Source organism: Scyliorhinus torazame, chromosome 15, assembly GCF_047496885.1.
Source record: "Scyliorhinus torazame isolate Kashiwa2021f chromosome 15, sScyTor2.1, whole genome shotgun sequence".
In the NCBI taxonomy this organism is placed as follows: Eukaryota; Metazoa; Chordata; class Chondrichthyes; order Carcharhiniformes; family Scyliorhinidae; genus Scyliorhinus; species Scyliorhinus torazame.
In genome coordinates this window covers 32,539,265-32,564,516 of record NC_092721.1, presented here as the reverse complement: position 1 = coordinate 32,564,516, position 25,252 = coordinate 32,539,265, and positions in this window count along the sequence as shown.

Genomic DNA, 25,252 nt, shown 5'->3' with positions numbered 1-25,252 from the left:
CGCCGGCGGGTCCGGGCAGAACCCCGCCCCTAGTTTCCCATTGTGGCCACCCCCACGCCGTTGGGAAATCCGCGGGTGTGTGTGCGCTGCCGGCAAAATGGAGGATCCCACCCAGGAATTCTGCATGGACTGCTTTTGGCTGAACAACTTGTTTCTGTGCTTTAAACGCCCTACATTTCAATGTATTTCTATGCTTCCCAGGTTGCAGCAGCACTTGGCTCAGTTTAATAACATCAAGGAGCTCCGTTGTGATGGGGGAACATTGGATTTGGACACCTCTTCCTGTCTCATCAATGCGATATCCGCGACAGGATCTTTACAGGAACAAATATTTAACAGGGTGGTGAAGCAGTTCTTTAATGTCATGGAAAACCAAAATCAAAAGGCCATTGTAGCCACCTGGGTTGGCCAACTTCCGATGTAAAATGGAGAACAGCAAAGGATGCAGGGAAATTCAGTCAACACCGGCAGAAACCAGCAGGTGTAAGTTACTGAGTATTAAACTCTGCAAAAGCCCAGACAGCATCGATACAAGCAGCCATCTGCATAATAATGAAGCAGCCATCTACATACTCATGCGCGATTCCCAGGTACAATTGAAACATTTGGGATAAACAAAGCCAAGCCAGACTCCTCGGCGCCAGCAGGAGCCAACACAAAAGAGGTTAACGGACACCTCAAGACCCCCCATCGATCAGAGAACCGCTCCAGTATTGGAGAAATCGAACCAAGCAATTGGAACCAAGTCCAATCACTTGGAACTAGGTACAGGGTCCGCCCCGAAAGGCGGGAAGCCCCTGGGGACTATAAAGTTAAGCCCCCAAGTTCAAATCGTCCTTCTTGACAGGGTCACGCAGCAACGCGAATCAACCCTTGAGAGTGAACTGTCCAAGCTGCCGCATCACTGAAGTAAGTCTCAAGTCGACGCTCGCTACGAGATAGGCGCTCCTAGCTACCAGTCCATACGGCTTTGAATCCCGCAGTTTCAGAATCCGAATGAAAGGCCATTTGTTCACCTGACCTGGTGGACCAGTCCGAAGCTAAGTATAGGCCTGTTAGTTGTAGAAGTAGCTTAGAAGTAGAATTTATGCATGAGTAGCGATTTACTGTGTATAATAAATGTGCTTTGATTTGAATCTTACTAACTGGTGTGTTGAGTTATTGATCATTACTTGAACTTGAACCTCGTGGCGGTATCATAAAGATACCTGGCGACTCGAGAGCAAAGGTTATAAAACAGAGCCAATTGAACCAACCAAAAGTTAGCAACATATTTCTGGGGACTCCGCCGGGACCCGAACTAGAAGTGGCTTAACCACTCCGAGAGAACCCAAAAATTTTAATTAGAGATCCAATTGGGAACAGAAAATCACAAGTGTTCAAGCAGTTCTGATCAATCCTCATAATTCAGAAGTGTGTGTATGCATGCGTAACTAACAGGGCGATAAGGTAATACTGATAGATTTTTTGTTGCGACAAGACTGTTGGGAGTTTGTATTTCGGAAAATAGCGAAAGCTGTACCCATAATTACAGCACCGCCTTAGTCCCCCCTTGTTCCAAATTGAAAAGAAGCATTCAGATAGGAAAGATGGCAATGCAGGCAATGCAACGCCTCATGAACCCCGAGGAATTTGTGGTCGCAGCGACCAGCAGCAGTAGAGTAGGACAATGGGAAGAAGAAATCAGGAAGTACCTCAAAGGGAAAGGATGGCACCTTTGGAGCGAATTCTGTAGCAACGAGGAAACAGGTCCCGGGAGTACAGGACAGACTTGGTGGGAGAACTTGAGCGAGATTCACAAGAAGAGCTTAGGAAAAGCTCGTAAGCCGATGGCAATCATGTCCTGCTTGGCACAATTGCGAGGCACAGAGGGGGTCGTTAGGACGCTCTGGAAAGAGATAGAAGGCATACATCGAATGAGCAAGGTCGATGTTAGTGAGGTAGAGAGAGAAAACGTAGAGCAAAGGACGAAGTTGGCAGCAAAAGACGAAGTGGTGGATGATGCCAAGTGGGCGCACCAGTCTTGTCTGGCAAGCTTAAGCAGCTTCCAGTCCCAGTATGAAAAGGCCTATCAAGATGAGCAACATGCAGTCCTGGTACGAGAAGAATCCGAGAAGCAGGTAGAGGCATTGCAGAGGCAGTGTAGTGACCTGAAGGCAGCATTAAGAGCACTCCATGCTGCCACCACGGAGCAAAGACAAAGCTCACTAGATCACACAAAGTGCCGGAAGCAGATTGCAGAGCTGCAATCTCTACTTTCAGTTCAAAAGGGATTCCAGGAAACCTTCGGAGCACAATTGGATGAGGAAGACGGCCCTGATTGGGAAGAATTGAATGAAACAGCGCAGAGATATGTTCAGTGAACATGTGCGCAGGGAAAGCCCCAAAAGAGGAAAGCGCCCCAACCCCACACAGAGCAGATAGTTCAGGCTCCAATGAACCCTGTAACCACCCACCGCACAGCCACGTCGGACGATACGGAATTTCTGTACACCACCCCCTTAACAGTGACCCAATTACGAGACGCGTGCGAGAAAATCATACCGTTCCTCCCCACCTCAGACCCCCACCACTTCTTTGCCAGAGTAAAGTAGCAGGCGACCATGTACGGCCTGGATAAGCGAGAGCACGTAAAGCTCACAGTTTTGAGTTTAGACACTTCGGTCGTAGCAGCCCTTCCCGACCCACAGAATGTAGGAGGAGGCACCCTTGCAGAAATGCATACCGCGATCCTGGATGCGATCGGGTATAACAGGGGTGACCCCGTAGATGGCCTCAATAAATGCAGGCAAAAGAAAACCGAGCACCCCACAGCGTTTGCTGTACGCCTGTGGATCCATTTTGCAGCAGTTTTTGGAGACTTAGACCACGCCCATTTGTCCCCAGACAACATGGCCAAATGGACCTGCACCATGTCACAGAAACAGGACAAAAAGCTTGTGCGAATTATGATCCCTCAGAGGAGGCTCATAATGAGAAATGGGTCGTAAAAAGATTGTCCCGCACCTAGGAGCAGTCTGTACAAAACAAACCCGCAGTTAAAATTCCCGAAGAACAGCAGGCAGAAGCAGACATACAAGCAGTTAAAACACACCAGAACCCCGCATGGGTAAATGAAGGCAAGAACAGCCCCCCACCAGAGTCACAGGAGTGTTACAACTGTGGACAGTTGGGACACTTTGCAAGGGAATGCAATGCCCCACGAAAGCCACAGAGAACCCAGCAGACAGGCACTCTAAGTAAGAATAAGACAGAGCCCATACATAGTGTGAGCACCCGTTCAGATCAGACGGACCTGAACGGAAAGGACTGACGGTGTTCAGGCTCCCCCAGTTGGGTCTGCGACACCCTTTGGGATAGGTCCGGATGACCGGTAGTTGCAGCGAAAATACGGGGACAGCCCATCGAGTTTCTCTGGGACACAGGAGGGTCCCGCACTACAATAAATTCCTCCACCATGTTCCAGAAGGACACGTAGCCCACTACAGCCACTATCACCCTCAGCGGCTTTACAGGCCACTCACAGCAAGGACACATCACAGCCCCTGGACCCATTCAAATCGGCAACATCACCACCAAGCACCCCATAGTTTTAGTTGATCTGCCCCACACAGCAGAACACATTTTGGGCACAGACTTTATGAATTCCCACAACCTATCCTTTGATCCAGTCAATCAGTGTGTCTGGAAAATGGCAAAATCCGGGAGAGCCCCCGCAATGCTCACAATAGGGGAATGCGCCAACAAAATTAGCGCAGTAGGCAAATTTTGGTTTAACCCGACGACAATTAGCATGGACAAGCAGGTTAGGGCAGTTTTACAAAAGAACAGGACAGCATTCGCGACCCCCAAAAACACGACTGTGGCCGGATGACTGGTTCAGTACAAATCACAGGACCTGACCCTAGACCCCAAAAGCAATATGGATTTCCCCAAGAGGCAGAGGGAGAAATCTCAAAAGTAATCAACAGCTTATTAGAGCAGGGCGTATTTAGATCAGTTGCCTACACTATAATTCCCCGATTTGGCCAGTGAGAAAGCCCGATGGATCATGGCGACTGACCATTGATTACCGGGAACTCAACAAAATCACCCCCGCAGCAGCACCCACAGTAGCAACAAGTCCCGAGACCATGCTCAAGCAGGGACTCAATTCCCAATACTTTACGGTTTGGGATATCAGTAATGGATTCTGGTCCATTCCATTGGCAAAGGCGTGCCAGTGCAAATTTGTTTTCACCTTTAAAAACCAACAGTACACGTGGACATGCCTTCCACAAGGATTCCACAACTCCCCCTCCATTTTCCACCGACAGCTGGCAAATGGTCTAGCCAAATTATCTTGCCCCGAATGTCTGGTCCAGTACGGAGACGACCTACTACTGCAGACAGACACCAAGGAAGAGCACATCGAGCTTCTGTCCAAACTCCTGGAACTCCTACAAGCAATTGGATGTGAAGTTAACCCCAAAAAGGCCCAGATTTTGGAACACAAGGTGATATATTTGGGAACAATTATCAAGCACGGTAAACGCAAGATCGAGCATAAAAGGATTGACTCGAGTGCTAAATTGGCCCTTCCCCAGAACGTTTCAGCCCTCTGGTCGTTTTTAGGACTGGTTGGCTACTGCCGAATCCACATTGACGGTTTCGCCAGCAAGGCAGCACCCCTCTCAGACCTCCTAAAGAAAGGAGCCCCCTGGGAATGGCTTCCGCAGCATACGGATGCTGTGGACTCTTTGAAACAAGCACTCATAGCAGCCCCCGCACTACAAGTTCCAGACCCGCTTTCCCCTTACGCTATAGAGGTAGCAAGCACAGACCGCACCCTTTCGGCCGTGCTCCTCCAGGAACGGCATGAACAGCTAAGGCCCGTGGCTTACGCCTCCAGAGGTTTAAATGCTGTGGAGCAGGGATTTTCAGCCTGTGAGAGGCACCTGCTCACAGTTTTTTGGGCAGTACAGTATTTTTCTTACATTACCGGACTGAACCCCATCACAATCCTCACAGAACACACCCCCACCCAACTTTTGCTGGACGGACGACTCAAGGACGGTACAGTTAGTCAGATAAGAGCAGCTAGATGGACCCTTCTTTTGCAGGGACGGGACATCACTGTTAAAAGGACAAGGACCCACACCTTTTTAGCTGACAACTTACAGTACCCCGGAACCCCCCATGAATGTGAAATTATCTCTCCACACCACAACGCAGGCCCCTTTATTGCTAAAACACCCCTCCCCCCCCCCGAAAGATAGATAGTTCAACCCAGAGCCCCAAGCACACAGACACATGCGAACCCATTCAAATATATTTGGATGGATCTTCCACAATAGGAGGGAAGCGCATAACAGGATGCGGTATTTATGTCGAGGGCGTGCAGGGATGCGCCCGAGAAGAAATAGTAATAAAACTTCCAGGACACTTAGGCACGCAGACAGCAGAATTTGCGGCCATCGCATACATAGTAGAACACCCAGATTCCTTCCCCAGCCCAGCAGACATATACTCGGACAGCCTCTATGTCTGCAACAGCCTTACGGAATTCCTGCCCCTGTGGAAAGTAAGAGGATTTGTTTCCGCAGATGGAAAACCCCTCCCCTCAGCCCCATTGCTCTGTCACATTTTAGAGAGAGCACAGAACAGGACCTTTGGAATAGTCAAAGTTCGAAGTCACCATCGTTCCTCCCCCCCTGGAAATGTAAAAGCCGACGCATTGGCAAAGGCAGGTTCCAGGCATGGATATTTTTGGACACCCCCCGAAAGCGCACCATTGAATGTAGTTCAGGTCTCGCAGACTAATATCGAGGATTTACTGCAGGCCCAGAAGCAGGACAGCAATCTCAGGGAGATTTTGAAAGGAAGATTCCCAGCACCTTTTGATAGGTTTAAGAATACACTGACCACACATGACGGTGTGGTGTTAAAAGACACCCTTTCTGTGGTTCCTGAACAGGTCAGGAATCAACTGATTTGTTTGTTCCATGACAGTCATAGACATCAGGGAATTGATCCCACTACAGCCCACCTCAGGCAGCTCTGTTGGTGGCCGAGTTTGAAGGAAGATGTAACTCACTACATTGAGAATTGTCTTATCTGTGCCCAGAAAAATCCGGACAGATATGCCAAGAAGGCTCAACTCAGTCACACCCGACCCGTCACACACCCCTGGACTAACCTCCAGATTGATTATATTGGACCATTGCCCCCTTGCAGGAATGGTTATAAATATGTACTCCTGGTGATAGACACGTTTACCAAATGGGTGGAAGTATTCCCATCCAGAACAAACACGGCAAAGACCACAGCCAAGATCCTAACCCATCACATCTTTATGAGATGGGGACTCCCCCAGAGCATTGAATCCGACCAAGGTTCCCATTTTATGGGACGTGTCATGAAGAACGTCCTCACGATATTTGGCATTACCCAAAAATTCCACATTGCATACCACCCCCAGTCAAGTGGTATCGTGGAGCGCATGAATCGGACCCTAAAATCCACCCTCAGAAAAATGGTCCAGCAAAACAACACCACTTGGGACTCAGTCCTCCCCGTTGCGCTGATATTTTTGCGAAATACAATTTCAACTTCCACAGGTTACACCCCACACACTCTCATGACCAGACACCCCATGAAAGGCACAGAATTTTTATTAGGCTTAGATTTGACCATCCCCGAAGTGACGGCTCTCACACACGAGAAAGCAGTAGAACAATTTGTGGTGAATGTTAAAACGGCTCAGCTAGCAGCCGCAGTAAGATTGGGCACAAGAAAGAAAAAGAGCAAGGCCTGTTTCGATAAGACAGTGCATGCGACTGAGTTCAGTGTCGGACAGCAAGCCATGCTCTCCGTATACAACCCCAGCACATTCCTGTCACCAAAGTACTCGGGTCCTTACTCCATTGCGGACAAAGTAAGCCCTTCCGTCTACAAAATAAAGTACCCCAATGGAAAGACTGCGTGGTTCCATATCAACCAGATGAAGCACATGGAACACAGTCTAACCACGCACACCACGTCATGCTCGACGCAGCACACCACACCCTGCCCACAGCCAACGTAATCCTTCCATCCCCCAACATATCCAGCCCAGCCACGGACTCAACCCCGACTCCACCCCCGAACTATAGACTCCACCCCGGAATGCTCACAGACAGCAGCAGCAGAGACAGCGACTGTGACTCGGACAATAGCCACAGCACGCCTCCCTACAATCCCCATGCAACAGGACCCACACCCAGCGAATCTGACCATGATTTGAGTGATCCCTTCACGATCACTTTCCTAAAGAAACCCCACCACCAACCACCGACCTACTATGACGACTCCGATTCCGTCACCACAGAACTAGACACCACCTTTTGGCACCAAGTTAATTTGTACAGACTCGTCCGGAATGACGAGAGCGATCCCAAATCACACCATGCAGCCCTATCAGCCCTGATACACTCGAGAGTTTGGCATAAGGAAGAAGATGACAACTTTGAGTCTGACTCCCAAAACGAGAACCCCTTTGCGACCCTGTTCGCAACCGATAACTGAGGTGTCCAGATGATGTTTTAAAAGGAACCGCTTGGGAGAAACGGTATCCGTTCTGATGGAACCTGCAGCATGTATGATGTAGTTTGTATTTGTTCTGTTAAATGTTGTATGTTAGACCGGAATTTTTTTTTCCACGGCCCCACGCCACCAGCCTTCTGACGGCCACTGGCATTCAGAGAAACTAGTTTGGCCAGACGCTACTTCAGAGGCACTAGTTTGTCCGCAGAGACTTGTTAGTGTCCCAGACGCCAGTTCAGAGGAACTCGTCTGTAGACTGAAACACAGACCCCCGTTCGTAACTGCCCTTCTGGTTTGAATGAAGAACCAATACGGCAACCCCCCACGATGACTACATTTCTTGCCCGTTCTTGTCGGTTGCTCAGGCAATGGAGAAACGGCATTGGGACCCGCCCTGCCTGGGAACCCCCCTCTGGTCACCTACGCTCGGGTAGAGCACACACGGGTTGGTTGCCAACCTTATGCTATTTACATCCTCAAACATTTGGATGGTAAATCGCACAGTCTGCGAGACGGCTCGCACTGGTTCAGTATTTGTAAGTGTGTCTTGTCCTGAAATTCGGTTTTTGAAAAAAAAATGAGGGAGTCACACATAGTGACCAATTATAAAGGGGGTAATTGGCACTAAAGGGCAGACATGCTATCATACGAGATATTAAACCAAGATAGTAACAGACACAAGGCTTGATTCCACAGGACCCCAGAAGCTCCAGGAGAAGAGAAGAGAAGAGAAGAGAAGTGAAAGAAGAAGAACCATGAGGACATCCTCCGCGTGGCTCGTCGCCCTAATGGACATTTGGTTGCGCGCGAACGCGAACCCCCTGACCTCAACCCCCCCCCCCCAGCCGTTAATGATTCATTTCCCCACAGTACCCAGAGCCCAGTCACAAGTGACACCACACCATCTTGGTGTGACAGGTTTATAACCTGGTACTCCCTGTCCTACTTGATAGAATACCTACTAGTATTGGCGATACTCTGCTGCATCGTGCAGACTATTCATCTGAGAAAATGGAGAAGGAGAGCCTACCTCGCTCGCACCCCGGTATATAGGATCAGATCCCCTATTTTCGGATATGACCAGAACCCCGACCCCCGCGATCTATAATAAAGAGCATTCGTTTGCGATTTGTTGTAAATAAAGAAATGTTCATGAGCAATTGTACAATCCTGAGCTTGACTGCCAAGCCAGGAAAAATGTGTACAATACTGCTATGATTTTGTTTGTATGGTTAAGGAAGTTAGTGTGATGAAATGTTTGAGTGAGTGTAGTTTATTAAGGGTAGTTAGAGGTTCCGATTTTCTTGTTTTGTAATGCATGTCTCTGTTTGACATAGCGCCCCTCAGAATTGTCAGTTAAAATTTTTTTGCATAGTTATGGTCAGTCTAGAGGCCATAGAAGAGTGCTCACTGGGTCAGGGAAAAACAGCGCAGTTATGTGATCCTTCACGCTTCGCGTTAGGATCACAAGGAGGGTGTGTAGCCAGCTGGGTTGGCCAACTCCCGATGTAAAATCGAGAACAGCAAAGGCTGTAGGGAAATTTAGCCAACACAGGCAGAAACCAGCAGGTGCAAGTTACTGTGTATTAAACTCTGCAAAAGCCCAGACAGCATCGATACAAGCAGCCACCTGCATAATAATGTAGCAGCCATCTACATAATAATGCGCGATTCCCAGGTACAATTGAAATATTTGGGATAAACAAAGCCAAGCCAGACTCCTCGGCGCCAGCAGGAGCCAACACAAAAGAGGTTAACGGACACCTCAAGACCGCCCATCGATCAGAGAACCGCTCCAGTATTGGAGAAATCGAACCAAGCAATTGGAAGTAAGTCCAATCCCTTGAAACTAGGTACAGGGTCCACCCCGAAAGGCGGGAAGCGCCTGGGACTATAAAGTTAAGCCCCCAAGTTCAAATCGTCCTTCTTGACAGGGTCACTCAGCAACGCGAACCAACCGTTGAGAGTGAACTGTCCAAGCTGCCGCATCACTGAAGTAAGTCTCAAGTCGACGCTCGCTACGAGATAGGTTCGCCTAGCTACCAGTCCATACCGGCTTTGAATCCCGCAGTTTCAGAATCCGAATGAAAGGCTATTTGTTCACCCGACCTGGTGGACCAGTCCGAAGCTAAGTATAGGCCTGTTAGTTGTAGAAGTAGCTTAGAAGTGGAATTTATGCATGAGTAGCGATTTACTGTGTATAATAAATGTGCTTTGATTTGAATCTTACTAACTGGTGTGTTGAGTTATTGATCATTACTTGAACTTGAACCTCGTGGCGGTATCATAAAGATACCTGGCGACTCGAGAGCAAAGGTTATAAAACAGAGCCAATTGAACCAACCAAAAGTTAGCAACACCATCTACACCAAGTCCGATACCTTATTATCGGATGAACATAATAACCAATTAAAAGATCGACCATGCACGATTCACCGGGTACATGTTAAACAAAACCAAACAGGTGTTCTTGAAATTCCTCGGCAAAGGAAATCCCGAACACTAAAATACAGCATGTTACAGAGGAATTAAAGAAGAGGTAACTGATTTACCAAATTCAAGCTCAATGCACAGCCAAGCATATTTTGTAACTGGCCAAGGATGTATGTGGTTAGAATCAGAGATTTCTGTAGCACCTCTAGTTATGCCTCCAAAATATAGAAGACCGCATGACCCATCGAGCCTGCTCCGCCATTCAATGTGATCATGGCGGATTTATGCTTTAATTCCACTTTCCCGCTCACTACCCGAAATCCCTTTATTTCCTGAGTGATTGAAAATCTGTCAGTTTCAACCTTAAATAGATTGAAATTCCCGATCCCCTGGGCATATCCCAGTAGATGCGTTGGGGAAGTTATTGCCCAGGAAGTCCAAACTCCCAATGGGCAATTACTCTGGACTGGGGAACCATCCGTTACTCTAAATCAGATATTTCAAATTGTTCCAGCTCTCTTCGCAGATTAGTTACCCAGGAAAAATTAGGAGAATTGAATCCACTTCAACTCCTGGGTAACGTGGGCATTGACCACTGCTAATGCCCCACTGAACCAACCCTACGACGCCACCCCCCCCCGTCTACCATCCTGACCACCCCTGACTATCCTTCCGAATCCCCCTCCTCACAACAATAAAGCCCCCCCCCTCCCCAACTACCCTCCAGACTACCCAACTACCTTTCTCATCCCCAAACAAACCCACCCACCCGTCGACTACACTCCCCATTGCCTGACTACCCCTGGCTCCTGTTCTCCTCCGTAACCTCCACCCGACTGCGCTTTCATACAGGCTGGTGATTTCCGCCCGAGTTGCAACTGCTTCGTCAGATTCCTTCTGCAGCAGCGAACTCCCGCCAGGCGACCATTTTCAGTGGATTGGCAGATAACCAACGCTGAGGGCATATTCTGTTAGACTGTTTTTTTTTTTAGCTGGCTTTCAGTTTTCAAGTTCGAAGTCACAATGACTGTTAGTCTAAAATATGGCTTGAGAAAAATTTACCAGCGATATCCCACCTGCTGGAAATTTCCAAGTTGACCTTCATGCCCCACCGCACATTTGGAACAGGTTATAGCTGCTAGTTTATGTTTGTCATCTCAAAATGAAATAACTGCTTCCATTGGAAGCCTAGTTTAAGATAAATTTGTCACGCTCTGCAATTTTAAATCACATATGGGTGAAGCCAGAAGTTTGCTCTGTTTTATAACTAGTTCCTGAGCAATCCAGTAGAAATGAATCTACAGCTTCTAGTGACTGACAGAGCCTTTAAAATGACGACGACCAGGATAACAGGTACTCTTTTCATGCCTTGGACCTGCAAAACTTTGCGAGCAATGGGTAACAGTTAGTATGTATTAATGCCAGGTTTGTGCTCAAAGCCTACCAATAGCTTGACTAGGGAGCAGAGAGAGCCGGGACAGTGAAAACAGCGCCGGAGGAGAGAGCCGGGAGATTTTAAAAGCGCGGGAGGAGAGAGCCGGGACAGCGAAAACAGCGCGGGAGCAGAGAGAGCCGGGACAGCGAAAACAGCGCCGGAGGAGAGAGCCGGGAGATTTAAAAAGCGCAGGAGGAGAGAGCCGGGACAGCGAAAACAGCGCAGGAGCAGAGAGAGCCGGGACAGCGAAAACAGCGCCGGAGGAGAGAGCCGGGAGATTTAAAAAGCGCGGGAGGAGAGAGCCGGGACAGCAAAAACAACGCGGGAGCAGAGAGATCCGGGACAGCGAAAACAGGGCCGGAGGAGAGAGCTGGGAGATTTAAAAAGCGCGGGAGAGACCTGGGACAGTGCTGGGAGAGGTGAGTGCACAAAAGGTGTGGCAGGAGTGCCTTTAGACACGGAGTGCTGATTGGAACAGAGTGCATCTGAGTTTAGGTGAATGACTGAGTTCGGGTGAGTGGCCAGAGAGGGCTGTGTTTTTGTTGGTGTTCGGGTTTATCCTTGAGGTTCTGTAAAAAAAATGTTTCTTTTTTAAATATTTAAATTCATTAACTAGTTGAATATGGCTGGACAGGTGATGTGTTGTTGCTGTATGATGATGGAACTGGTGGATCCCATTGAGACCGTCAGTGACCACATCAGCAGCAAGTGTTGGCTGCTCGAGGAATTTCGGCTCAGAATTGATGAGCTGGAGACCGAGCTGCACACACTGCGGCACATCAGGGAGGGGGAACATTACCTGGACGCTTTGTTTCAGGAGGCAGTCACACCCGGTAGAATAAGTTCTGTTAATTCGGATAGTGGTCACGGACAGAGTGGTGTGACTGCAAGGGAGGCAGGTAGAGGGATCCTGAGTTTAGGAGTTGAGGAGCCTCAGCCCTTGACCTTGTCCAACAGGTATGAGGTACTTGCTCCCTGTGTGGATGAGGAAGAGGGCTGTAGGGAGGATGCGTTGACTGACCACTGCACCGTGGTACAGGAAGCCATTCAAGAGGGGGGAGCAAAAAGACAAGTGGTAGTTGTTGGGGTTCTATAATTAGGGGGATTGATGGCATCCTTTGTAAGCCAGATCGAGAGTCCCGCATGGTATGTTGCCTGCCCGGTGCCAGGGTGAGGGACATCTCTGATCGGCTTGAAAGGATTTTGGAGAGGGAGGGGGAGGATCCAATTGTTGTGGTCCACGTTGGGGCTAACAACATAGGTAAGACTAGGAAAGAGGACCTGTTTGGGGATTATCAAACACTAAGGACTAAATTAAAGAGCAGGTCCTCCAGGGTTATAATCTCTGGATTACTACCTGAGCCTCGTGCCAATTGGCATAGGGCTTAGAAAATTAGAGAAGTTAACACGTGTCTAAAGGAGTGGTGCGGGAAATAGGGATTCCAGTTCATGGGGCATTGGCATCAGTACTGGGGCAGGAGGGACCTGTACCGTTGGGACGGTTTTCACCTGAACCATTCTGGGACCAGTGTTCTAGCGAATAGGATAAATAGTTCGGTCACAAGGACTTTAAATTAGCAAGTTGGGGGGAAGGGAAGTGTAAAGCTATGGACAGTATAATGGTTAATGGAGATCAAGGCAGCAGGTTACGTGACAGGTTATTATGTAGAGATATGGGTTCAAAGACAAGGAAAATTAGGAGAAAGGGTAAGAGGAAAAATAAATTGCGAAAAGTTACTGATCAAGGTGTTAGGATTCATAACAAAGACATAAAAAACAGCATAAGTGTACTTTACCTGAATGCTCGTAGTATACGAAATAATGTAAATGAGTTGATGGCGCAAATCATCGTGAATGACTATGATTTAGTGGCCATTATTGAAACATGGTTAAAAGATGGTCACGACTGGGAGTTAAATATCCAAGGATATCAGACTATACAAAAGGATAGAATGGACGGTAAGGGCGGTGGTGTAGCTTTGTTGTTTAAGGATGGCATCGGGGCAATATTAAGGGATGATATTGGTGCTATGGAGGACAAGGTTGAATCAATTTGGGTGGAAATCAGGAATAGTAAGGCGAAAAGGTCACTGATAGGAGTAGTCTATAGGCCACCAAATAGTAACAGGATGGTAGGGCAGGCAATAAGCAAAGAAATAACGGATGCATGTAGAAATGGTATAGCGGTTATCATGGGAGATTTTAATTGGCATATCGATTGGTTTAACCAGGTTGGTAAAGGCAGCCTTGAGGAGGAGTTTATAGAATGTGCCCAATATAATTTCCTGCAACAGTATGTGATGGAACCTACAAGGGAACAAATGGTCCTAGATCTGATACTGTGTAATGAGGCAGGATTGATTAATGATCTCATAGTTCGGGATCCTCTTGGAAGGAGCGACCACAATATGGTGGAATTTCAAATACAGTTGGAGGATGACAAGGCAAAATGAAACACTAGTGTTCTGTGCTTAAACAAAGGCGATTACAATGGGATGAGAGAAGAACTAGCTAAGGTAGACTGGGAGCAAATACTTCATGGTGAAGCAGTTGAGGAACAGTGGAGAACCTTCCGAATGATCTTTCACAGTGTTCAGAAAAGGTTCATACCGACAAAAAAGAAAGATGGTAGAAAGGGGAAAAATCGACCGTGGATATCTAAGGAGGTGAGGGAGAGTATCAAATTGAAGGAAAACACATACAAAGTGGCAAAAATTAGTGGGAGACTAGAGGGCTGGGAGGTCTTTAGGGGATAACAGAAAGCTAGTAAAAAAGCTATAAAGAAGAGTAAGGTAGACTATGAAAGTAAACTGGCTCAGAACATAAAAGCAGATAGTAAAAGCTTCTACAAATATACAAGACAAAAAAGAGTGGCTATGGTAAATATTGGTCCTTTGGAAGATGAGAAGGGAGATTTAATAATAGGAGATGGGGAAATGGCTGAGGAGCTGAACAGGTTTTTTGTGTCAGTCTTCACAGTGGAGGACACAAATAACATGCCAGTGACTGATGGAAATAAAGATATGATAGGTGAGGACCTTGAGATGATTGTAATCACTAAGGAGGCAGTATTGCGCAAGCTAATGGGGCTAAAGGTAGACAGGTCTCCTGGCCCTGATGGGATGCATCCCAGAGTGTTAAAAGAAATGGCTAGGGAAATTGTAAACGCACTAGTGATAATTCATCAAAATTCACTAGACTCTGGGGTGGTCCCAGAGGATTGGAAAGTAGCAAACGTGACACCACTGTTTAAAAAAGGAGGTCGGCAGAAAGCGGGTAATTATAGGCCGGTAAGCTTAACTTCGGTTGTAGGGAAAATGCTGGAATCTATCATTAAGGAGGAAATAGCGGGGCACCTGGAGGGAAATTGTCCCATTGGGCAGACGCAGCATGGGTTCACAAAGGGTACGTCATGTCTGACTAATTTGGTAGAATTTTTTGAGGACGTTACCAGTGCAGTAGATAACGGGGAGCCAATAGATGTGGTATATCTGGATTTCCAGAAAGCTTTTGACAAGTTGCCACACAAAAGGTTGCTGCATAAACTAAAGATGCATGGCATTGAGGGTAGAGTGGTAGCATGGGTAGAGGATTGGCTAACTAACAGAAAGCAGAGAGTGGGGATAAATGGGTGTTTCTCTGGTTGGCAACCTTTAACTCGTAGGGCCCCTCAAGGATCAGTGTTGGGCCCGCAGTTCTTCACAATTTACATCGACGATTTGGAGTTGGGGACCAAGTGCAATGTGTCAAAGTTTGCAGACGACACTAAGATGAGTGGTAAAGCAAAAGGTGCAGAGGATACCGGAAGTCTGCAGAAGGACTTGGATAGGTTAGGTGAATGGGCTAGGGTCTGGCAGATGGAATTCAATGTTGCCAAGTGTGAGGCTTTCCATCTTGGGAGGAATAACAGCAGAATGGATTATTATTTAAACGGTAAGATGTTAAAACATGCTGCTGTGCAGAGGGACCTGGGTGTGCTGGTGCACGAGTCGCAAAATGTTGGTGTGCAGGTGCAACAGGTGATTAAGAATGCTAATCGAGTTTTGTCTTTTATTGCTAGAGGGATGGAGTTCAAGACTAGTGAGGTTATGCTGCAATTGTATAAGGTGGTGGTGAGGCCGCATCTGGAATATTGTGTTTAGTTTTGGTCTCCTTACCTGAGAAAGGACATATTGGCACTGGAGGGAGTGCAGAGGAGATTCATTAGGTTGATCCCAGAGTTGAGGGGATTAGATTATGACGAGAGGTTGAGTAGACTGGGACTGTACTCGCTGGAGTTTAGAAGGATACGGGGGGATCTTATTGAAACATATAAAATTATGAAGGGAATAGATAGGATAGATGCGGGCAGGTTGTTTCCACTGGTCGGGGAAAGCAGAACCAAGGGGCATAGCCTCAAAATAAGGGGAAGTAGATTTAGGACGGAGTGTAGGAGGAACTTCTTCACCCAAAGGGTTGCGAATCTCTGGAATTCCTTGCCCAGTGAAGCATTTGATGCTCCTTCTGTAAACATTTTTAAGAAAAAGATAGATACCTTTCTAAAGAATAAAGGGATTCGGGGATATGGTGTATGGGCCGGAGAGTGGAGCTGAGTCCACAAAGATCAGCCATGATCTCATTAAATGGCGGAGCAGGCTCGAGGGGCCAGATGGCCTACTCCTGTTCCTAGTTCTTATGTTCTTATAAGGTTCCTCATGGTAGGCTCTTGCAGAAAATACGGAGGCATGGGATTGAGGGTGATTTAGCAGTTTGTATCAGAAATTGGCTAGCTGTAAGAAGACAGAGGGTGGTAGTTGATGGGAAATGTTCAGCCTGGAGTTCAGTTACTAGTGGTGTACCACAAGGATCGGTTTTGGGGCCACTGCTGTTTTTCATTTTTATAAATGACTTGGAGGAGGGCGTAGAAGAATGGTGAGTAAATTTGCGGATGACACTAAAGTCGGTGGAGTTGTGGACAGTGCGGAAGGATGTTGCAGGTTACAGAAGGACATAGATAAGCTCCAGAGCTGGGCTGAGAAGTGGCAAATGGAGTTTAATGCAGAAAAGTGTGAGGTGATGCATTTTGGAAGGAGTAACAGGAATACAGAGTACTGGGCTAATGGTAAGATTCTTGGTAGTGTGGATGAGCAGAGGGATCTCGGTGTCCATGTACATAGATCCCTGAAAGTTGCCACCCAGGTTGATAGGATTGTTAAGAAGGAGTTTGGTGTGTTAGCTTTTAGTGGTAGAGGTATTGAGTTTCGGAGCCATGAGGTCATGTTGCAGCTGTACAAAACTCTGGTGCGGCTGCATTTGGAGTATTACGTGCAGTTCTGGTCGCCGCATTATAGGAAGGATGTGGAAGCATTGGAAATCAGGAATAGTAAGGCGAAAAGGTCACTGATAGGAGTAGTCTATAGGCCACCAAATAGTAACAGGATGGTAGGGCAGGCAATAAGCAAAGAAATAACGGATGCATGTAGAAATGGTACAGCGGTTATCATGGGAGATTTTAATCTGCATATCGATTGGTTTAACCAGGTTGGTAAAGGCAGCCTTGAGGAGGAGTTTATAGAATGTGCCCGGGATAATTTCCTGGAACAGTATGTAATGGAACCTACAAGAGAACAAGCAGTCCTAGATCTGGTCCTGTGTAATGAGGCAGGATTGATTAATGATCTCATAGTTCGGGATCCTCTTAGAAGGAGCGACCACAATATGGTGGAATTTCAAATACAGTTGGAGGATGACAAGGTAAAATCAAACACTAGTGTTTTGTGCTTAAACAAAGGCGATTACAATGGGATGAGAGAAGAACTAGCTAAGGTAGACTGGGAGCAAAGACTTCATGGTGAAGCAGTTGAGGAACAGTGGAGAACATTCCGAGCGATCATTCACAGTGTTCAGAAAAGGTTCATACCGACAAAAAAGAAAGACGGTAGAAAGGGGAAAAATTGACCGTGAATATTTAAGGAGGTGAGAGAGAGTATCAAATTGAAGGAAAAAACATACAAAGTGGCAAAATTAGTGGGAGACTAGAGGACTGGGAAGTCTTTAGGGGACAACAGAAAGCTACTAAAAAAGCCATAAAGAAGAGTAAGGTAGACTATGAAAGTAAATTGGCTCAGAACATAAAAGCAGATAGTAAAAGCTTCCACAAATATATAAGACAAAAAAGAGTGGCTAAGGTAAATATTAATCCCTTGGAAGATGAGAAGGGCGATTTAATAATAGGAGACGGGGAAATGGCTGAGGAGCTGAACAGGTTTTTTGTGTCAGTCTTCACAGTGGAGGACACAAATAACATGCCAGTGACTGATGGAAATAAGGATATGATAGATGAGGACCTTGAGATGATTGTAATCACTAAGGAGGCAGTATTGGGCAAGCTAATGGGGCTAAAGGTAGACAAGTCTCCTGGCCCTGATGGGATGCATCCCAGAGTGTTAAAAGAGATGGCTAGGGAAATTGTAAACGCACGAGTGATAATTCATCAAAATTCACTAGGCTCTGGGGTGACCCCAGAGGATTGGAAAGTAGCAAACGTGACACCACTGTTAAAAAAGGAGTTTGGCTGAAAGCGGGTAATTATAGGCCGGTAAGCTTAACTTCGGTTGGAGGGAAAATGCTGGAATCTATCATTAAGGAGGGAATAGCGGGGCACCTGGAGGGAAATTGTCCCATTGGGCAGACGCAGCATGGGTTCACAAAGGGTAGGTCGTGTCTGACTAATTTGGTAGAATTTTTTGAGGACGTTACCAGTGCAGTAGATCATGGGAAGCCAATGGATGTGGTATATCTGGATTTCCAGAAAGCTTTTGACAAGGTGCCACACAAAAGGTTTCTGCATATACTAAAGATGCATGGCATTGAGGGTAAAGTGGTAGCATGTGTAGAGGATTGGTTAACTAACAGAAAGCAGAGAGTGGGGATAAATGGGTGTTTCTCTGGTTGGCAACCTGTAACTAGTGGGGTCCCTCAAGGATCAGTGTTGGGCCCGCAGTTGTTCACAATTTACATAGACGATTTAGAGTTGGGGACCAAGTGCAATGTGTCAAAGTTTGCAGACGACACTAAGATGAGTGGTAAACCAAAAAGTGCAGAGGATACCGGAAGTCTGCAGAAGGATTTGGATAGGTTAGGTGAATGGGCTAGGGTCTGGCAGATGGAATTCAATGTTGCCAAGTGTGAGGCTATCCATTTTGGGAGGAATAACAGCAGAATGGATTATTATTTAAACGGTAAGATGTTAAAACATGCTGCTGTGCAGAGGGACCGGGGTGTGCTGGTGCACAAGTCGCAAAAAGTTGGTGTGCAGGTGCAACAGGTGATTAAGAAGGCTAATCGAGTTTTGTCTTTCATTGCTAGAGGGATGGAGTTCAAGACTAGTGAGGTTATGCTGCAATTGTATAGGGTGTTGGTGAGGCCGCATCTGGAGTATTGTGTTCAGTTTTGGTCTCATTACCTGAGAAAGGACATATTGGCACTGGAGGGAGTGCAGAGGAGATTCACTAGGTTGATCCCAGAGTTGAGGGGATTAGATTATGACGAGAGGTTGAATAGACTGGGACTGTACTAATTGGAGTTTAGAAGGATGCGGGGGGATCTTATTGAGACATATAAAATTATGAAGGGAATAGATAGGATAGATGCGGGCAGGTTGTTTCCACTGCTCGGGGAAAGCAGAACTAGGGGGCATAGCCTCAAAATAAGGGGAGGTAGATTAAGGACCGAGTGAGGAGGAACTTCTTCACCCAAAGGGTTGTGAATCTCTGGAATTCCTTGCCCAGTGAAGCAGTTGAGGCTCCTTCTTTATACGTTTTTAAGAAAAAGATAGATGCCTTTCTAAAGAATAAAGGGATTCGGGGATATGGTGTACGGGCCGGAGAGTGGAGCTGAGTCCACAAAGATCAGCCATGATCTCCTTAAATGGCGGAGCAGGCTCGAGGGGCCAGATGGCCTACTCCTGTTCCTAGTTCTTATGTTCTTATGACTTCGGCTGTCCATGGAGATCATACATTGGGCAGCAAAGATCTCCCCCTGCATACAGATACAGAACTTAATATTCTTCTTGAAGTTGAGAAGTGTTGGAGATTTATTCCGAGACATGAATAATGTTATACGTTTTTGCCTGGGTACCAGCCCCAAATTTCTCATGTTCACTATGTGCTTTCTGCTTCGCTCTAAAACATGAATACAATTTCACTCACAAGCAGCTCAACTGATGAGAAGATTAATGTTATCCCAGTGAGAAGAATTCAATACATTTACCTTGTAAACTTGGCAGGAGTACAGACAAAGATTCAGCAATGATTCATGCCGTTGCTTTCTCTCCTCCCATGTGCGTGGAGTGATGTACTGCATCCACGCTGCAGTTCTTACCCTGAGGCACAGATCTCTTTCTTCATTAATCACATTCTCCACGAATGTGCTTGTTTTATGCAATGTCAAGGACTAAATTGTGCCAATTTTCCTGCACTAAATTAAAACTTAGTCACTCGATGACATTCTGGGTTATCTTTAATCTCTGAAGGAGAATAGAATGAATGGTCTCAGAAGGGACAGGGCTCTGATCTGAAAACATGACTGACTCACACGTATGGCATGCATTAGTTACCGAAAGGTACCACTGAAATCATTTTTGCTATCTTAAGATATAAGCTGCAATGTTTAGGTAAATGAAGACCCATTCTGTGGAGAGTATCTCCTTTATCTGACAAAGATCTATCAACCTCAAACATTAATTCTGTTCCTTTCTCTGCAAATGCTGCCTGGCCAACTCGTCATAGGTCCCATTAAACTATGCAGGCCTGCAGTCGCAGTCCCAAATCCAGCGTGCTGAGAACAGTCACACAAAGCCAACATTCCCCTTCAAGACACATGCAGAAACAGCTGTGTTTAAATCTTAAAGGTATTACACAGTGCAAAAAGGTCAGCTGACACTGCAAAGGGATACTAGAGGAATGTCTTGCTGCCAAATATTTCCAGTGTTTTCTTTTTCGCTGCTAGAGTTCCAGAATCTGAAGTGTTTTGTGGGTAGCAGTTAAGTGAGCAAGAGATGGATCTCATGGACAAGCAAGATGAGTATGAAGGGGGGAAAATGGAGGGAATTTTGAAAATGATGTGTGTTTAGGGTAAGGGCAGCAGTGGTGGTAATAAGGAAAGTTGAGCTTTGTCGGTTAGGGGACAGGAAAGAGGTGGCATTGGTAGCTAATGAATGGTCTCAATCTTGTTGGCAAAGAAGTCTATGAGCTCCTCACATTTATTGTTGGAGGTGAAGGTGGAAAGGGTCGTGGGGCAGGGAATTAAGACCACTGGTGACAATGAAGAAGACATGATGGAAGTTCAGATTTGTATGCCAGAATGCTTTTAGGATAGCAGGAATTTGACAAGAGGAAAGCAGAGCCTTATGGTGTGTCTCTTCTGGATTCAAGCCCCAATTCTCATTTATTCTTGAGTGCTGCAGGCAGTGGATGGTTTGAGAAAAATGTGTCCATGCAGTTGCCAACATATGGTCTGAGAGATTTCAACTTTCAGATCCCCTTCCAGTTGCATATTAGCCAGGTGCTCCAACCTGTTGGAGCCTGTGCTGTAATGGTACAATCTGAGGTAGGACAATCAGGGCCCACAGCTTCTTGAAGTCACCTGGACTACCACTGTTAAGAATCTTCTCAGCTCCCCATGTCACATACCTCAGTCACACTTACTCTTCAGAGGTTACGCCAGAAGCACTAGACTAGGCAAGAACACTTAGAGCGTAGGCACCAACGTTCAGCGGCAGGAGTAATCGTGTGTTGTGGATTATCTCACAGCCTAAGCTATACTGGGAAGCATTCCCTCTGCACATGAGCAACTCGGGTATGTTATTTGAAAACTACTTTATTGACATGAAATACACTATATACATAGGTAAGCACATCTCTGTTGGGTACAAATTATTCCATTTTCTCCTCAGGGCCTCTAGCACATGACTGCTATTGTTAATAGTATATCATGACACACATCACCAACTCATTGACAAAACTTGTAACCTATTATGCTACAAATAGTTTACCCCCTCCCAGACCCACTCCCCCACCCTTTCCCACCTAACCTGAACATCTTTCGACGCTTAGGGGCAATTCAGCATGGCCAAACCACCTGCACACCTTTGGACTGTGGGTGGAAACCGGAAAACCCAGAGGAAGCCCACGCAGACATGGGGATAATGTGAAAACTCAACACAGATAGGAACCCAAGGCCGGAATCAAACCCAAGTCCCTGATGCTGTGAGGCAGCAGTGCTAACCACAGAGCCACAATGTCGTGCTTCATCTCATGCACAGTTCTAATGTAGCTGAATGGCATTTTGTGGAACAGTAATGCATCTTTGGATTAGGCACTTTGTAACGTTCTGGACTTGCATTAAGTTTATTCATTTCAGATCATAACGATTAGTTCCAGTTTTTCAGAGGGCATTTGTTGGTAGTGATTATGTTAATACCATTTACACCTCATTGTTCCTTCACTAGTTGCATTCCCATCCTATTTTACCTTGCACTATCGTTCATTTTGGCATTAGTTATCCTGCCTTCCACTTCATCACATGACACTCTTTATTGCTCTTTCCTCTCAAACCCCTTTCCCTGCTTCTGCACTTGCTTAAGACTTGAAAATTCTTTTTTTTACATTTGTGATAAAAGACTGTTAGCCTAAAACACTGGCCTGGATCATCACTGAATTGGGATGTCTTAGGAGCCCTTTAAAAATTGGATGTGGGATACAATTGTAGAATTCCTTTCCTCAGTCCTAGACTGTGCAATTTTCAGGAGGATATTTAAAGGGTGCAATCTGTCAAAAACCTGCATCCGACACTCCCAAACTGGCCGGCTTCATTGCAGAGAAGGGCATTATTTCCTACTCCTCTGTTGATTTCACAGAGTCAGACTAGGTATTGAAAAAGTCATGTTTCACAGCCCCTCAGAGGAGTTGCGAACCCAAGTGTGCATGAGGGGATCTTTTAAAAGGCAAGTTCAAAAAGGTTTCCACATGTTCCTATGCTAAGCTCTACCTTTGCACACACCTATTATGACACCTCGGGCAAAATTCTCCGTTATCGGTGGAAAGTCCGCCGATCGGCGCAAAAAACGGCGCAAATCCCACTTGCGTCACATAAATGGATCGATAGTCTCTGGCCCGAAATGGGCTAGCAGCGACGTAACGGGATCCGCGCTTGCGCAGTGGTTCACGCCGTGCAGCGTCATACGCGCTGCACGGCGTGACGGCTCATAAGGCCGCGCTGCTCCCCCCCACCCGACCGCAACACCCGACCGCAACACCCGACTGGATGGCTGGCCGTCGCTCAGCCCCGAGGTTCGAGTCACGCGATGTGGAGGCGCTCCTGGACGCGGTGGAGCAGAGGAGGGACGCCCTGTATCCCGGGCACGGCCGCAGAGTTGCCCCACGCCACAGCCGGCGTCTGTGGAGGGAAGTGGCAGAGGCCGTCACCGCTGCGGCCCTGACACCACGGACAGGCACCCAGTGCCACAAGAAGGTGAACGACCTCGTCAGAGCAGGCAGGGTGAGCCTCCCCAGATCCCCCCTCCCCATATCCCCCTCCCCATATCCCCCCCTCCCCATATCCCCCCTCCCCCATATCCCCCCTCCCCATATCCCCCCTCCCCCATATCCCCCCCTCATATCCCCCATATCCCCCATATCCCCCTCCCCCATATCCCCCATATCCCCCCTCCCCCATATCCCCCCTCCCCCATATCCCCCTCCCCATATCCCCCCTCCCCCATATCCCCCCTCCCCATATCCCCCATATCCCCCCTCCCCCATATCCCCCCTCCCCCATATCCCCCCTCCCCCCCACCCCCATATCCCCCCTCCCCATATCCCCCCTCCCCCATATCCCCCCTCCCCCATATCCCCCATATCCCCCCTCCCCCATATCCCCCCCTCCCCATATCCCCCATATCCCCAAGTGAATCCAGCCCTAACCTTAACCTCTGCAATGCACGCGCAACCAATGGCGTGCATTCATATACCTGCCTAACACTGTTGCCTTTTACCCCTGCCACCAACCCCCCCCCCCCCCGCACCCCCCCCCGCCCCACAGGAGAAGCGCGCACACAACAATAGAGGACTGGAGGAGGGCCCGCTGATGAGAGGCCACTGACCGTACACGAGGAAAGGGCCCTGGAACTGGCTGGCGGACCTGAGGACCGGGAGGTTGCTGATGCAGATGTCGGGGGCCCACCAGCAAGTGAGCCACCGACAGCCCGTCCCCATATCCCCCCTCCCCTATATCCCCCTCCCCGTATCACCTGATCACTGCCTGATGTCTAACCATGCATGCTTCATTGTGTATCGCAGGACCAAACGTCCAGGCACCCTTCCCCGCAGATGCACACCGCCCGCAGGATGCCCCTCGGAGACCACGGGAGACGGAGTGACCCGGACCCTCCAGCATGCGACGCCCGCAGGATGCCCCTCGCACACCACGGGAGACGGAGAGACCTGGAGCAACAGGGAGACGACACCCCCGTCACGTGCGGGAGCGACCACCCAGCGATGAGGGGGGCAGACACAGGCCCCTGTCACATCCAAGCCAGGACACCACTACCCAGGACACCACTACCCAGGACACCACTACCCAGGACACCACTACCCAGGACACCCCTACCCGGGACAGCACTACGCGGGACAGCACTACCCAGGAAGACGAAATACCGGACAGTGACTCAGAGTGGATGGGTGGAGACGAACCCCCACCCCAAAGTGCCATGGACTCAGAGTGGGACGAAGAGCACGACACAACGCCACTGCTGTCACCAAAACCCTCCACCATCGCAGAAACACTCACCACGGTTGGGCACTTTAGTGATGAGGCGTCTGGTACACTCACTGGTGCGCACAACACAGCCGTCCCGGTACAGCAGGTGGAGGTAGGAGCAGCAGAGGGACCGGGCGGTCGGAGGGCAGCCCAGGCCAAGCGAACATCTGCCGCCCAGATGGATCCCGGGTTCCTGCAGTTACCACACCCACACATAGATTTGATGCAACCACCGACCAGGAGACGAGCGAAGAGGGTGACGGGCGGCTTGCGGCGGCTGCAGTCGCAGGTGGAGGAGTCCACCCGCGTCCAGGAGCTGGGAGTGGTCCCGGTCATGCGTGCCACCCAGGCTGACACCGCACGGGTGGCGTCCGCGGTGGAGGCAATGGTTGCGACGGTGTCAGACATGGGGAACGGTTTGCGAAGCCTGGGGCCTTCCGTGCAGGCGGCGTCTGTGGCCCTGGAAATGGCTGCCCTCTCACAGGAGGCCATGAGCCAGTGCCAGCGCCAGATGGCAGAGGCGCTCAACGCCATAGCCCAGTCTCAGCAGGCCATGGCCCAGTCTCAGCAGGCCATGGCCCAGTCTCTGCAGGCCATGGCCCAGTCTCAGCAGGCCATCGCTGAGGGCATCGGCGCCAGTGGCCATGTGCGAGCCGGCGTCGCACTGTCGCAGACAGGGTTTGCCAACACCCTGGGCTCCATGGCTGCAAACCTGCAGACCCCTGTCGATACCAGCACGGGCCTCCAGGACTGGCAGCGCCAGATGTCGGGGGCACGTCGGATGGCCAGTCCGTTCGCATCCCCCACCCATGTAGAGGCCTGGGGGCCATCGGGCACCCCGAGGGAGGAGGAGGTGGTGTGGTCCTTCCCGGCTCCCTCTGTAGGGGAGGTCCCGGTACACCGCGACACCTCGGACTCCCCCCCTTCCATCCCAGGTGCATCGGGTGGGCAACGGGCAGGACAGGCTGGCAGCTCGCCATCCCAGTCGCCCGGGCCGCAGCCTGGCCCATCTAGGCCAGGACA